At 43.4% G+C, this 16,917-nt stretch overlaps 2 long non-coding RNA genes across 2 annotated transcripts; both read left to right on the top strand.

Moving 5' to 3' along the window:
• Positions 1-337: 337 nt before the first annotated feature.
• LOC126525764 (uncharacterized) lies at positions 338-3,901 on the top strand. Its single transcript, XR_007598286.2, has 2 exons — positions 338-507; positions 3,486-3,901. It is a non-coding gene; the product is annotated as an uncharacterized lncRNA (long non-coding RNA).
• A 7,622-nt stretch (positions 3,902-11,523) lies between these two features.
• On the top strand, positions 11,524-15,227 carry LOC126525763 (uncharacterized). The gene is made up of 2 exons (XR_007598285.3): positions 11,524-11,896; positions 15,077-15,227. It is a non-coding gene; the product is annotated as an uncharacterized lncRNA (long non-coding RNA).
• Positions 15,228-16,917: the final 1,690 nt, after the last annotated feature.

Here is a 16,917-nt window from a genome sequence, read left to right on the forward strand (position 1 = left end):
ATAAGAGCAAAATGCAGGACACTATCCAGACCTTACGTTTTAGGAGGACATTATTGTCCAATGCTTTCTGGCACCGTACGGAATTCGCCGCATGATTGAACGACGCTGAGCACAATTTAGCAAGCATCTCAAAATAAAAGTTGCATGAATGAACTATCGCGGCGCCTCAGCGCAGGCTGCTGCCCCCAAAAATACTTGCAAATAAAAATGAAAAGCCCTTCCGATCAATTTAACCTGTCCTTGCTGCTAAGAACAAAATATCCGAAAAAAGCTTGCCGCTTTCTACCATTGTCTTGAGTAGATATAAATGTCGTGCTAGCTTACCTGCATTTGCCGGGCACCCCAGCAATTTCAAGATGTCAACCATGTCTATCCTGGAATTTCTGCTAGCGTTGATGATATGTGCTTCAATTCTACCTGCGAAAGCAGAAGAAAGGGCAGCAGTCGCATCAACAGCAGCTGCTCCTGGAGTTTCTTGGTGGTCCGGGAATCGTTTCGCAAGGAAGTGTATGTATCTGTTATTGCGAAATATATAGGGCTCGAGTTACTTTCACAGTCATTGGCCTAGATAACGGGCATATAATATGCATACCTACGACCGATGTTTATGTGCTTAGAGTGCTTCAGAAAATCTTTGTGTGGGCAATTCGAGCACGTATCCTACACACCTAACTTTTTTGCAGATATTGAAGTTATTACCGCCAGGGCCACGCACGTCCTAAATGCAAATGATTGTTAGACACTGCGACGTTGCCTTGGCCTCCAGTGGTCTGTTTTATCGCTCGCGTCTGGATGATTGGCTGATTGTTGTTCAAGCGCAAATGAAAACACGGTGGAAGCAAGCTTCCTATCGTCGCTGTCCTCACTAGTGCTTGAACTTTCCACAACATATCTTATCTACGAGGCGACAATTTTACTTTCCTAATTGATGAATTATGGAACGTGTGTGTGTGTGTGTGTGTGTGTGTGTTAGACAGCTGTACTTTGTTTCGGTCCGGTTTACGTCAATACATTTATCTTGTACCAGCTCTGTACGCTTCTGGCGTTTTAAATCCAGAACATGGCTGGACGAGATTACGTCCAAATGTCAATTCCCTTTTTGTTGTACTTCTCTGTGTGTCAAGAATATCAGTAGCGCTGATTGCACGTATACGTGTTGTCTTGAATGGATACCTGTATGCGTGAAGCGAATAGTCGTACGGCTGATCTCGTCCATACAGAGGTATGACGCACCCCCTTTACCATTAGTCCAGAGATGAAGCTGAGTAGAGTTTTGAATTTCTAATTTTATTTTACCAGCCGAGGTATGGGAAAAACCAATAAGATAAATAGATAACACGCACTTGGATCGTTAGCACACTGCTAGTATGGGTCCATACACACATAAAAAAGATATAATACTTGTTATACAGGTTCTTTTACTCCAGCGAATTTTGAACCTTTCACGAGACATTACGTGCATCAATAGAAGCTGTGGTTCAAAGTATTGTCTGTGAAACGATTTACATACACCTGTGTCAGTGGCGAAAAAGACAGGGTCTGGCAGAGCAAGATGTCGCATTTTTAACGAGAATATCGGGGGTCCTTCGCTTGCCGGCTGGACCAATCGATTCACGAGACGTTGTAAAAGGCGTGGTCATCGGTTTGGTCAGTGTACAGGCATAATTTGTACAATTTCAATGGAATCTCGTATGCACACTGCCTGACAATCAAAGATATATCTCGTGACTTCCATACAAAGGATACAGACGCCCAAACGACCAGTCGTAAGAATGATTTTCGCTGTGAGTAACATTGCTTTGTGCATCGCGGTATAATTTCATAGCTATGGATGGCGTTTTGCCTCGTAGTACGACTTCACCGATTCAATTTTCTCTCATAGTGGCCGCATTCACATGCAGCAGGAATGCTAGAAAGCTCGTGTGCATAAATAAGACAGCATGTTTTAAAGAACGCGAGCTATTTTGTGACCGAACGCGTCTCTTTGAGCCGGCACACTGCTGTAGAATCGTAAGCCGCGTACTGATGTTTGATTTCGCCTTCTTATCCGTGTTAACTTTCACATATCATTACTACTGCTGTTCTTGTGGTACTAAAAGGTAGCTAAAAACGGCACCACTCGCATGCTGGCAGTTACTCGCATGCTGGTAATTCACAGTCACTGCTTTCGAAGTGGCGTGAATATCTTCGAGGGAAGGAAAGATGTATGCGATTCAGGTGATGAAGGAAAGCAGGTTCAAGCGGTGTTCCACTATTTTTCCGTTTTATGTTTCTTTTCCGGTGCCATTCAGTTTCTTTCTTTTTCAATTTACAGTGCAGGGACACGTGGTTTTCTGTGCCAGTGCTATCATACTCATTCAGCATTAGATGTGCTTTCAAAGTCATTGTCATTAAAGTGGTCATCAAGTCCACAGCAACCGCTTTGTAGGTAATTGTATCGATGACTATATTGTTGCGGGCGCTAGCGTTTGAGATTTTTACAGAATGTCATTTATTTTGTTATAAGGCGCGACGTTACGTCTCATGACGACTCATGAGGACTCATGACGACTCATGACGACTTTTGACGACTTTCTTTAGAAAGAACTGGTCGCGAGTTTTTCTAATTGAGAGTTGTTGTTTGTGAACCTTTCCTCTTGCTTATTTGCGTTGTTCGCACAAATTTTTGCGACATTTGTTCACGAGCAAGCATTTTGGTTCCATTACCAGTGGCACTTGAAACATTTCCTCATATTAGAAGAAGATAGGTACTTTATCTTGCGAATGTAATAAATCGCGTCGGAATTTATGGTTTAGCATGGCTACTGAAAAGAACTCCCATCATGCGGTGATCATAACGGCTTCATCTTTCACCCTCATGAAGCAGTTAGGACAAGTTAGCTGTGATATTTTGACAAAGTTGAAAAAACATCGAAAAGTGATGTGCAGTGATATAACAAAAACGATACGCAGGAACAAAGGAATATACGTGGAAAGTAAATTTTGCCCGTTAAGGGGCTTATGTTATCTCTAAAAAATTATCGTCATCTTCTTTTCGGACTCGTATCAGTGTGACATAGTGTTTCTGCTAGCAACCTAGCTAGCGCAGAGTGGAAAAGAAAGGAAGCGTTCGGAAGTTTGATGACATTTTTGTCTGATGGACAAGATAGGCGCGAAAGGTTGTAACAGAAATTTCGCGCCTAGGTGACAAAGTGAGGAAAAACCAGCATCATAAAGCTAAAGATGAAAAAATGCTATTACTTATTACCCGAAATATATAATAGATTTTACCCCCAAAAGTATAATGCACTTAAGTACATTTCCTAAAGAGCCAGCCTTAATTCAGCTTTCTGTATTTGCAATGGCTTAAGCGTATATGAAATTATTGAAGTTGCACATTGGCTCAAATGAACACATCCATTCATATAGTGACGTGGACCGCAGAACATAAATTACACATTTATGCGACGTCTCGGTGTTTATACTCTACTCCACGTTACATGCAGGGTGCCGCAAGAACGAGGAATACAAGGAGTGCCAGAGCAGCAGTTGCGGCGAGTGGAAATGCTCGTTCTTGTATAGAGGCTGGCCCGATGGATGCACAATGGACTGCGAAACGGGATGTTTCTGTAAGCATGGTTACTTCAGAAACAGCAACAACAAATGTGTAAAAGGGTGGAAATGCTTCAGAGAATTCAACTTGTACCGACCTTCTCTCTCCGAGTAGTGCTGAAGACACCATGCAAGGACTTTTCATCCGAAGCCATTCACTTGAGGGAACAGAAAGCAAGCGATAAATTCTGATGATTCAAATATGGGGCAAGAAATGCAAACGAAAATAGGCAATATTGTATTCTTCACTACAGAAAAATGCATATTAAAGAGAACTGCACATTTGTTGAATAAAGATAACTTGAACTTATGGCATGTGTGCATGTAGATGTAGATATTCCATTTGGACACTCTGCACCGTGAAAATTCCGGAAAGCGGTGCCGAACACTTAAGGAGCGGCCTGTTACCTCGCTCTTTTCATTGTACCTGATAGTAAACAAAAAAACAACGTGGTCTTAAACTATACTTAATGGAAACTGATATGTCGAGTATGAATTGGAGTGAAGATCAGCCAATGTTTAGCTGAAAGTACTGTTATCTCGGGCGCTCCATGTTTTGGAACAGTCAGTAGATTTTGTACCGCAACGTGCACAACGCAACACATTATCACTTCGGAGTATAAATTATCGTACGCCAATCACCATTTGAGGAATTGGTATGTTCTTCTGCAATAGGTCGAGCGGGCATTGCCATTGACTAAAGGACAATTGTCAATTTTTTCATGCCAACTGGAGCGGTCGGCTGTACTAAAATGACGGTATTTCCTTATGTAAAGATTCCTATAAAGCTCCCTACGATGTTACTTTGGAAAGCATTGCGACTGATAAAAATTCTTTTGTGTAACTTCAAGTTCAATGAGAGAAGAATTACGAAAATATGTCTAAGAAAACGAAAATTATTAATCCTCCAAGCTCAAAACAGAAGCCCACAATGAGAAATACGCTTTGTTTAAACATCACAGGCTACTCACGTTAAGTATAGCTACACTTCCTAGCAGAGCCTTCATGTATGTAGATGAATGAAAAGCATGCTTGGCTAGATAACGTTGTCAGCGCTGCCGCTGCCGGTGGATCCTGACGGCTTCGCTTTGAGGGTACATATGCACGCTGGCAACGGCACCGATCGTGAACTTGAACTTTTAGTTTACTTTTTTTTGTGAGGGAGTGTGGACTGCGGCGGTAACACTATGAGGGATCACGCCGTCATTACGTCGAAGAAATAGCAGGACGCAAATAAAATACCCTCGTAATGGAGAAGGTGGGCGAGCAAGAGTGAAAGAGAGGTATCTTTCGATTGAAGTGCTCGACAGGTGCTTCCTGTCGCTGACTGCATTGGGATACCTTCATTTTGCGGATATTTTGTTAATGTGGCCTTTCTTCGTAAAGGCCAAGATTTCAAATATAATCATGTCCGTTTTAATGCGATTAGGCTCCTTAAGACTCTCCACGCACTTCCCGTTGTCCATGTATGTCCGGACCTAACCGTAACATCTTCACGCCAGCTCGGGTTGCACACCTAATGTGTGCCCTTGGGTCGGTACCAACATAATAATAATCATTATGACATATAAAAGATATATAGATAATTGAAATAACGTCACCAATAATTTCCAAAGGATCCCTGTGCCGCAAGTTCAGCTTTAGCCCGAGTTCATACAATACGTGGAAAAGATGCATAAACTGTGGACTTAACCAGTTACTGTGACCAGCTTAAATACGAGGGTGAATCAGAAAGTCTTTGCCGATATTTTTCAGCCAAACTACGCCGGTAATTATGAAGTGAACATATCTGTTCCCAGCGGCGGACCTTTCTTGGGCCGGCCCGACCTTATCTACCGGTAGCTCCACGACATGGTGCTTCAGTGAGCTGTTGAGCACGACGGTTGTGCTTCACACGTTCACCACGTACGAGCAGCGCAGGATGCCTCGTTTTCTATAGAGTAAGGGATGAACGCCCATCAAAATCCCCAGGGAAATGCAGCCGACGTATGGGGAAAGGGGTGTGTCGCTTTTGAAGTGCGAGGCGGTACTGTTGTGAGTCGGCAAAAGCCCGTTAAAACCTGCATGACAATGAGCGTTTGAGGAGGGCGCGTGCGTCGCTGACTGACGACCTTTCCCGCCTGAGTGCAATGGTGAAAGCGGATCAGCGTGAGCGCCTCAAGGACATTTCCTGGGAGCTGGGCATTTTGCGTGTCTACGACATCGTTCACGGGTTATTAGCGTACCGCTAGGTGTCACGTCGGATTACAAGCACTCGTATGACATGATGAAAGGCAAGCGAATGATTTCTTAACTGAATCATCTGCAGTTGCATGCCTAGAAGTTTCTTGTACCGCAATGTTACTGGCGATGAAACGTAAATACTGCATTTCACGCTGGAGTCGAAGGAGCGGGGCATGATGTGGAAACACCCGTGTTCGTTTGTGACAAAAAATTTCCATTGAGTGCCATCTGTTTGGAAAGTGATGTTAATGGTCTTCTTGGATCGCCGAGGACCGATCCTGCTGGATTTCATGCCATAAAGTGCAACCATCAATGCCGTCACTTATTGTTCCACACTGTCTCACCTGATGGCTGCAATCAGGCAAGGACGATGAGGGATTCTCGATATGGATAAAGATGTTATCCTCCACGACAATGTGAGGCCACATGCGGCAATCAGAATAGTGAAAAGATCCGGTCATTTCAGTGGGAGAGTCTTGATCACCCACCACACAGTCCGGACCTCGCATTTAGTGATTTCCACGTTTTCTGCCCACTGAAGGAGTTCCTGCCAGAATAGCGATTGACGAGCAACGATGAAGCCAATACAGAAGTCCGATGGTGGTCCCATGACCAGCCGGATAAATTCTATCACAGGGCATCTCAAATTTAGTGGTGCGATAGGAGAAATGTGTACAACGTTGTGGGGACTATGTTAGAAAAATAATTTAGGGTATGTAGAGTAGCACGTATATAAACATTTGTAATTACGTGTATGTACTGTAGTTTAACTATGAAAAAAGTGGGTGAAAACGTTCTTACTCGCACTCGTATATGATTTTTCAGTAGCATAGGATAAGAAGCGCATAGGCGGGTGAATACCTTGATAACGAATCTCTACATTCCGGCACAAATAAAATGATACGGTGTCTTGTGCTAGAAATTCTCAGCAATGAAATGTTGCATCTTTAAAAAAACAAATTGCACGCTATATCAAAGGCGCATAAACGCGGTCCTGATTGCTGTTTTACAGCCGGTACATCTCGTTGCTGTGTTGGGCATTATTTCGCACATCTAGAGGCTTTTTCTTTTAATTTTTGGACATTAGACACATGGCATTTCTTGTAATAAAGAACAGCTAGCTTTCTTTATTTGTGTTCAGCTACGCCTTGACGACTTATTACGAAAGAGTGAGCCACTTTTGGGAAATATCTGAAAAGAATTGAAGACGCGATTCGGTGTTAAGCGATTGTGCCTAGATTTTTATTTATTATGCTACTCGAAAAGTAGGCTTATTCATCTTTTCTGCTAAAGTATAAGCGTCTTCATAATTATCTTCTGGCGACACGAGACCCGTTCAGTGGAGGGACCCTAGGTTTAAGACAGCTTTGCTTTTATGCAAGCCAACAGAACGTACAAGCGAACATACCACCAAGAAGTGGTAACTGGAAGCGTCAGTCTTGTTTGTCGGTAGCTGCCGTTTCCTGTTTTCTTCTCCAGTCTCTGTATTTCTCTCTTACTTTCCATCTTCCGGGTCTTTTATTCACTTCAGTCTGACTTCCGATTTTCCAGGCAGCTAGGGTTAACACTGTGTGAGTAGCCAACCTAGGTTATGTCATATTCGGTGATAGTAGTAACGTACAGGTCGCGTTTACAGGGCATTTTTTTTACAGGCCCTGAAGAGTCCCCTTGGAGGGATCATGGATTGGCGGCGTGCATTGATGCCGAAAACTACTATTTCACCTATGGACAGTTTCTTCTGCCCACTCCTGATCGCTCGCAGAAAAGAGGGCGCACCGATGAAGTTTTACTGTTTGTTGGTCACCCGGAAGAGCACCTTCCTCGATTCCATATCATCCACACCGAAAAACCACAAAAACAAGCACGAACAATCTCACCGCTTGTTGGTTAAAAATATCCAGCTGAGGCATTTGGACCACGTTATAAAACAACGAAGATGGGTAGCGGCGATCCGCTTTTGAAACTCCGCGATGGAAAGCAACACGAGAAACTCTAATTTATCTCAGTTTAGCGATGTCCCGTGGACAGAGACCCCAATCCGCCCAGTATGACGAACACCACAAGTGGCGTCATTTCCAATGTTGATCTAGCGGAATTAACAGGGCAAGCTGGGCGAGTTGGTGATTGAACATATTCCTATCGGTGGGCAGCGCAACCCGGACGAAAGACGAGAGGAAGTATACAATACGAGCACAGACTAACAACTGGTTTATTTTTTGAAACAAGGGACTACAATATACAGAAAATGTAAACACGTGTAAAGTGACGTTTACAAGGGTGTTAGCCTATCGTGCCATTCAAAACATCAGTTTTTTTATCCTGCTGAGTGATTTATCCTGCTGAGTGATATCCTGATGAGCCATTCCGATGTGTGTTCACACATTGGAATGGCTCATTATTTTTTTTTCGTATATCACCTCTTCATAGTACATCGCATCTTCATAGCACATGTCATGTATCATTGTCTAGCGTTAATGCCTACATATTACTGCGGCGCTGTCTTAGGCTAGTTTCCAGCGTTTCGTGATGTGCATATGCAAAAGGCATCATTATGTTGGCCGCATTTGCGGGGGTATGAGCCATTGCTTAAGGGGAGATGAACCTGTATGTACGATTCTACAGACGAACAATGTACGTATGACGTACAAGTGCGACAAGCCATTTGGTGGTATGGACATCATAATGCGCGGCGATCTGCGGAAACTGCCTCCTGTTCGTGCTAACCAGACCTTTCGGTGCGGACACGGTCACAACCAGGTGTTCCGCCCGGCGGTGAAGTGGCATCACCTCTCCTACATCACGTTGTGGCAGGTTGTGCGTCAAAAGAATGCCGCGTGCTTGAGAATACTCACGAAAATTGGGGACGGGAGGGCCCTCCGGCCGGAAGAGGCGTGGCGTCGTCGAGGGTTGGTTAGACAGCGCCGATCGATCCTTGGTCTTTGCGCCGTGTGCTGTGCGACTCTTCTACTCTAATAAGTAGGTCGATGCGTTCAACATCGTTGTTATCCTGCAGGGTGCGGGAGACATATACGAGGATAGAGCAGTTGATGTGTACCTCAAATACAGGTCCGACGACGAATGTGTTCGCGCACGCACCAAAGTGGCCGGTATGAGGCAGGTCGAAATGGGAAATTTACCATAAACAATACTGCTCGCTCAGGAGAAGCCCTGCATGGTCACGTTCAATATCGACACGGACAACGGACTCGTGAATGGGTGCTGTCGGTGCACTTCGAGAGATTGAGAACAGGAAAGGCGACATGCGCGATGCAGTGTGCATTTGGGTGAAAGTTGATGTGTCACATACTGGCCGTCTGGCTCAGATCAAAGCCAAGCCCGTCGGAGAAGCTGCTCGGAGACGACGGATTAAGATCATGGCCTATTGGGTGTCCATCGAGTTGTGTATCTTTACTCTCACCCTGGATAGAAAGACAGGACTGAGTTGCCGACGAAGGCAGTTTGCGCTGGTGCAAGCTAGTGCGGCCACCGTACAGACTGGAGACGGATTCGTTGTCGCCAGTGAATGCGCTCAAACTGGAATGTCCAAGACGGACCTTGAAGAATTTATGAACGACACCTTTGGGTGGATACTCCCAGTGGATCGCAATCCTATCGCCATTGTTGGTGACTTTAACGTCGATGTGTCTTGTCCAGACGGAAAGTGTTTCTTGGCGTTTTTCTTAGGAAGGTTCGGCCTTCAATGATGCACCAAAACAAACGTCTCCATGACGCGTCATCGGTAGCGTAAACGCCTAACGTTCGCCAAGAACATCTTGTGTCGTCACATAGCTCTCCAGTGTCGTCACACAGCTCATGGCTGCCTATCATAGTGACCATCACGCAGTAATTACTATGGTCACGAGATAAATGTTAATGCAAATAAACATAAAAAGTACGTACTTTTGCAATACTCTTTTGTTGTTTTATTTTATTTTAGTTAGAGCTACGTACAGCTCCGCTGATCATCAACCTTCACAGGGTGAAATGGCTTTGAGTTTTTCAACGCTTTTAAACGAATGTTTTTTTAGACCTCTATACAGCCGTGTTTCATTGAAACCTCGAATTCATAGTTCATATACCAATGACAGCCTATTGCCATGGTCTTGGCACTCTTTGGCCACATCTGGCCAATAAACTGTAATCATCGTCATGATAGCTATTCGCTTTGAATTTCGCAGTACCCCAAGTGGATTCAAAGTACAGGCCTAGAGAATTTCTGTCAGAAATCTTATTTCTCCGCCACTACATTGATACTGCCACAGAGAACAATATAACGCCAATATGACATTGCAGCCAAGTGGTCGTTTTGTATTATTTCTCACATATTTCGAAGTCGCCTGTGGGCCAAAAACTTCTCCGGCGCAATCCCATGCGCATGCGCGATAGAAAAAGAGAGAAATAGAGGCGCGCGGTTAACCTACGGAACCTAGATAGCACAAGACCTGTTTATTCCGATCCATGACCTCAAGTTACCTGGCCCGAAATTTCCATTGACAAGGCTGGTGTGATGAAAGCGGTAACGTCAAAATCCCTGTTGACTACTCGGGAGCATCACCATTAAATTCTATAGCAGTCGAGCAATGTAATATGACGTCATGGATTGGAGTGAAAAGGCCTTGTGCTATCTGGGTGGCATTGGATTAGCTGTGCCAGTAGTGACGTCGTTGCTCTCCGTGGCATCCGAGCGCGCGCGCAGTAGTTTCTCTCCGGCTCCGAAATGGGTAGGCCACGTGTCATACATATTCCTTACGAGCAGGGAGCATTCGATGAGTAACGCCGAGAGCAGGACCGGGAACGAGCTCGATTAGGGGCGCATGCGAATACTGCAGCCCTGGTACAAGAACAGGCTCGTGCAGTCGAGCACAAGCAGCAACTGCATACGGAGGATACGACAGCATACCGAGCCGTTGTTTAATGGAACGTCGGGATTAACCCAGTAATAAACACCGGGACCACACGTTTCGGCTTCGCTGGTTAACCATATGGACGGAGTGCTTGGGCTGTAATTTTTTTAAAAGTAGAAGAAATACTATTATTCGGTTTGGTTTGCGTCACTATGCATAATACGCGTATAAGAAACAGGAACATACAAGGTATTATCCATCCATTCTGTTTTTTTTGCTGTCATTATAGCTAATTTCCGGCGCTGCGCTGAAATTGAGTGTGACGGTATTGTATTCGCGCGCCGTAGGTTGAGCTAAAAACAACTTCGCGTTACTGTGCAGCCAAGTGGTCGTTGTGTTTTATTTCTTTTTTCATTTGGAAGTCTTGATTCTAGAAGTAGGACAATGAGTACTATCCGTTTTGGTTGACGTCACTATGCGTTATACGCGCATATGAAACAGCAAAATGCAAGATATTATCCAGCCACTCAGTTCGTTGATGACACTATAGCCTATTTCTGGCGCTGTGCTGAAATCGAGTACGACGCCATTGTGTTAACGCGCATTAGTTTGAGATAAAAGCAAGTTCGTGTTACTATGCAGCCAAGAGCTCGGCGCGTAATATTTCTTTCGGATTTTGAAGTCTTCCTTCTTTTTGTAGGAGCATAAATACCCTCCGTTTGTATTGGCGTTAGCATGCGTCATATACGAACGAGCAAAATACGAGATACTCTCCAGCCGTTATGTTTCGTGACGTCAATTCGCCTATTGCTTTGTGGCGCTGCGCTGATGTCGACCCACGATGCTAGTCAGGCTAACTGCTCAATGCTAGTCAGGCTAACGCCTAAAAATAAGAATCACGTGAGTTGCTTAGCGCTGGCGCCTCTGCGTAGGTTGCTGCTACCGAAAATACGAGTAAATAAAAATGAAAATCCTTTCTCATCAATTTAACCTGTCCTTAGTTCAAATAACACAATATTCGAAAACAGCGTGATACGTTTTAGCATTGTCATGGTTAGATATAAAATACCTGACTTGGCCGGGCATGCCAGCAAATTTCAAGATGGCAACCATGTCTATCCTGGGCGCTCTGCTTGCACTGATCGCATGTGCTTTAATTCTATCTACGAAAGGACAAGAGAGAATGCCACCTGCTTATAGAGATCCTTGGTGGTTGGGGAATGGTCTCGTACCGATGCGTATGTACCACATATATTGTTTCGAAATACATTGGGTAGGACATACTTGCATAGATGATGGTCTAGATAACAAATATTGTAAAATGCGTAGCTACGGCTTCTCTTTGAGTAATTGCGAAAAGTGCTTCAAAAAAACCTAGTGTGGGTAATTTCAGCATTTATCTTGCATGCCTAATTTACATTTTCTTGCAGATATAGCTATTACCACTACAGCCTCACGATTAATGCAAAACATTTTAAGACACTGTGGCGTTTTCTTGGTCTTCAGTGGCCTATTTTATCACTTGGGCCCGAGTGATTGGCTGAACATTGTTCAAGCGCAAGTAGAAACACGGGCGAAGCAAGGTTCCCATGGTAGCTGTCCTCTGTAGCGCTTGAACTTTCCTGAATATGCCTTATCAACGAGGCGAAAATTTACTTTCGTCATTGATGAATCATGGAACGTGCATGTGTATGTGTTCGTCAACTGTTCCTTGTCTAAGTATGGTTCACGTCAGTACCTTTATCATCTACCAACTGTGTATGTCACTAAATTTTTCAAATTCAGAACATGCTGGAAGAGATCACGTTCAAATGTCTATAGCCTGTTTGTTGTACTTTTGCGTGATTCAAGAATATCGTTGTGCTTTTTGGAGGTACACGTGTTGTTCTGAATAGATTTTTGTAAGTGTGAAAATAATAACGGTACGGCTGATGGCATCAATACACAAGTATGACGCCCCCCCCCCCCCTTTTTTTTTCCTTTCTGTGCAGAGATGAAGCTCGGTACAGTTCTGAATGTCGAATTTCGCATTTCGATGGGGGCTAAATGAGAAAACCCCCGTGTATTTAGACTTAGGTGCACGTTAAAGAGCCCCAGATGGTCAAAATTTTCGGATTCCTCCACTACGGCGTGCCTCATTATCGGAAAGTGGTTTTCGCACGTAAAACGCCATAATTAAATTTTATTTTGGGTTTTAATTTTTCTAGCAGAGGAATGGGGAATACTAATGATATAAATGGATGACACTAGCTTCGCCTGTCTCAGTCACGCCTCGTTGTGCAGCGGTGTTGCTCTTTTTCTTCAGGTGGCAGGCACCTGGATCCTTAGCACTCTGCTAGTATGGGTCCGCACACACACAAAAAAAATCATAACAGTTGTCATACCGGGTAAATTCTAGCAAATCTTAAACCTTCCGCGAAGCATTATATGCGTCAATAGAGGTTGCAGTTCAAAATATTTTGTGGATATGATTTAGATACGTCTGTACTACTGGCGAAAGAATCAAGGTCTGGCAACGCAACTGGTTGCATTTATAATCTCAATTTCATGAGTTGTTCGCTTCCCGACGCACCATTTGATTCATCAGGCACTGTAAAAGGAGTGGTCAGCGGTTCCCCCGTGTACAGGCATATTTCGTACAATTTTAATGGAATCTCGTTTATACCCTGTCTGACAGTAAGTTAAAGATACTTCTCGTGACTCTCGTGCAGGATACAGGCGCCCATATGAGCGTTCCTTAAGATAATTTTCGCTGCGAATAACTTTTCTTCATGCGTCGCGGTATAATTTCATAGCTATGGCGTTCGGCCTGGCAACATGACGCCACGTGTTCAATTCTCTCTCGCAGTGGCCGCATTCTGATATAGCAGGTATGCTAGAAAGCTCGCGTCCACAAATTGGACAGCGTGTTTTAAAGAACGCGAGCTAGTCGAAAATATTTTGCAACTGGTCAACTAGTGCTTCAATTTTAGCCGGCATGCTGCTTTATCAAGGACGGTAAGCCGCATACTGATGTTTGATTTCGCCTCCTTTTCCTCGTGAACATTCGAATATTAGTACAAATGCTATATTTGTCGCAGTATATAGAGCTCAGATCGTCACCTTTCGCATGCGGTCAGGTATGCCAATTGACACTAATTACTTTCCAATTGCCGTTAATATCTTCGAGGCCGGCAATATGTAGCTGACGCAGGTTATGAAGGATACCAGCAATGTTCCGCTATTTGTTCGGTTTATGTCCTTTTTCCGGCGTCATTCAGTTTTTTGCCGTTTTATTTTACACTGCAGGGACACATAATTTTCTGTGTCAGTGCAAATGTACTCTTTCAAGAAAATATACGCTTTAAGCTCTATTGTCATTAAACTGGTTGTCAACCTGACCGCAACCGCTTTGTGATTAATCGTATTGAGAAGTCTTTTCTTTTAGCAACTAGTGTTTCAGATTTTTACATAGCGTCCTTTATTTTGTTATAAGGGTACGTGTTACAAAAAAATGCGTCATATCTCCTATCAGAATTTTTTACCACTTTTTTTTGAAAAGCACTAATCGAGAGTGTTTCTTATTTCATGTTGTTGTTTGCGAACCTTTCCTGTTTCTTATTTGCATTCTTTGCATGAAATTGCGCGGCAAGGGTCCACGAGCACTCTTTTCGGTTCAATTACCACTAGCACTTTAAAGACTTCCACATATCGCAACAAGATAAGTACTTTATCCTGCCAATGTGATAATTCGCGAAGGTATTTATGGTTTAGCATGGCTACTCAAATGAACTTCCGTCATGCAGTCATCATGACGGCTTCTCCTTCACACTCATGGAGCAGTTACGACAAGCTAGCTGAGGTATATTTACAAAGTTGGTAAAATATCTCAAAAGTGATATGCAGAAAGAAAGGAATATACGTTGAAAGTAAATTTTGCTATCTTGGTGGCTTATATTTTCTCCCAGTCATTATCGTCATCTTATTGCGGGCTCGTATCAGTGCCACATAGCGTTCCTGCCAGCAAACTAGCGAACGCAGATTGTTAATGAAAGGTAGTATGGTGCAAGAGTGATGACAATTTTGCCTGGTAGATGAGATGGGCGCGAAAGGTTGTAAAAGAAATTTAACGCGTAGCTGACGAAGCTAGGAGAAACCAGCATCATGAAGCGAAACTGGGATAAATACTATCACGTAATACCCGTCATATATCACAGACTCTGTGCCAAAAAGAATAATGAACTGACGTACATTTCCTAAAGAGCCAGCGTTAATTCGGCTTTCCGTATGCGCTATGACTTCAGCGTGTATGACGTTCTTGAACTTGCGCATTAACTCAAATGAAAACAACCGTTGAAAAGTTGACGTAGGCCCTGGGACACAAGTGACATATTTGTGCGACATGTCGGTGTTCATGCTCTACTCCCTCTTATATGCAGGATGCGGTAAGAACCAGGAATACAAGGAGTGCCAGAGCGGCAGTTGCGGCGAGTGGAAATGCTCGTTCTTGTATACAGGCTGGCCCGATGCATGCACGTTGGACTGCCAAACCGGATGTTTCTGTAAGCATGGTTACTTCAGGAATAGCAAGAACAAGTGTGTGAAAGGGTGGAAATGCTTCAAAGAATACACCATGTACAAGCCTCTCCTCTCCGAGTAGTGCTCAAGCCACCATGCAAAGACCTCCCGTCTTAAGATACGTGCGTCAGGGAAGCGATCGATTGAGGTGATATCAAAATGGAGGAAGGTATAGAAATTAAAATGAGCCATATTGCATTCTTCACTGAAGAACGATGTACAACAAGAAGAACTACATATTTGTTGAATAAAGATAATTAGGATTTGTGGCAAGTGTGCATTTGCAAGTAGATTTCCCATTTGGACACTAAGCACCATGAAAGTTCCGGTACGCCAATGCCTATTTGAAGACTGAATAAGTACTTCTACCATACCTGGAGCGGGTGGCGCCGTTAACTTAAGGACATTTGGCAAGTTTTTCTCTTGGTGAGAAGTAGAGAGCTGTTGTCTGTACTAAGATCAAAGTGAGCATGACCAAATGTAAACATTTCTATAAAGCTACCAGCGATTTCAGTTTGTAATGCATTGTGATTGAAAATATTCTTCTGTGTGGTTTCATGTTCACTGCGTATTGCGAAATGCAAGCATTCCTATAAACCCACGAATGATTTTCTTTTGTAAAGTATTGATATTGAAAATATTCTTTTGTGTGGCTTTAAGTTCACTGCGAAAATAATTACGAAAACGCGTGTAGGAAAATGAAAATTACTGAACCTCCAAGCTCAGAATAGAAGTGCACAGTGAGAAATACTGTTTCCTTCGATCATCAAAGGTTATTTCAAGCACAAGACTGCCTTAAGTGTCGACTTCTTAGTTGAAATGTTTCGTAGCATTGTCAAAGCGTGCACAGCTAAGTTAGTACAATAAAATGTTGTAAAGCGATACCCGAAGCACCCATGGTATACTAGAGCGGTCAAGCAGTTGAGTCGCCGAATAAAGCGCTTTTGCCGTAGCTCTCGCACTCACAAAGTGCGACAAAACTCACTGCTAGCATCACTTACAAACATTCTTAACAGTAAAATTCAAAGGGCTAGAGGCTATTACTATAACAACAATCTGACAATATTCCTAAAAGAAAGCCCATGCAAATTCTGGCAAACAATATTTCCTCCTGTGTCCAACTCAACGTTTATGGTCCTTAATGGACAATCGTGCTCTATTGCTGCCACGATCATTGAAGCGTTGAATACTTAATTATATCTGTTTTTGTTGAAGATGGCGGCAATATCCCTACTTTTTGTTATGATAGTCCTTCAGCATGTTTTCCAAAACTTCAGGTAACATTCAATGGGTTTCACAGCCTCTTGTCAAATATTGACACCAGCAAAAGCTCAGGACCAGACGGCAGTCCAAACATCTTCCTAAAGAGATAGTCGTAATGTAATTCGCGGCATCTGACGATTATATTTCAGAAGTTTATGGATGCAAGAACTGTTTTTCCATTCTGGAAGGTTGAACAATACACAAATCTGGCGACAGGCGAACAATTTCCAGATACAGAGAAATGTTTTTGTTATTTGCCAGCTGCAAAACAGAAGAAGACATAATTTATAACCATAATATACAATACCTCAATGATAACAACATAATTTCACATCATGAGCATGATTTTAGGTGAGGTTTTCCCGCGGTTACGCCACTAAGTAAATTCACTCACGACGTTGGCACTACACTTAATCTCGCGGACACAGTCACGCGATTT

The sequence above is a fragment of the Dermacentor andersoni genome, chromosome 8 (assembly GCF_023375885.2).
Source record: "Dermacentor andersoni chromosome 8, qqDerAnde1_hic_scaffold, whole genome shotgun sequence".
Lineage (NCBI taxonomy): Eukaryota > Metazoa > Arthropoda > Arachnida > Ixodida > Ixodidae > Dermacentor > Dermacentor andersoni.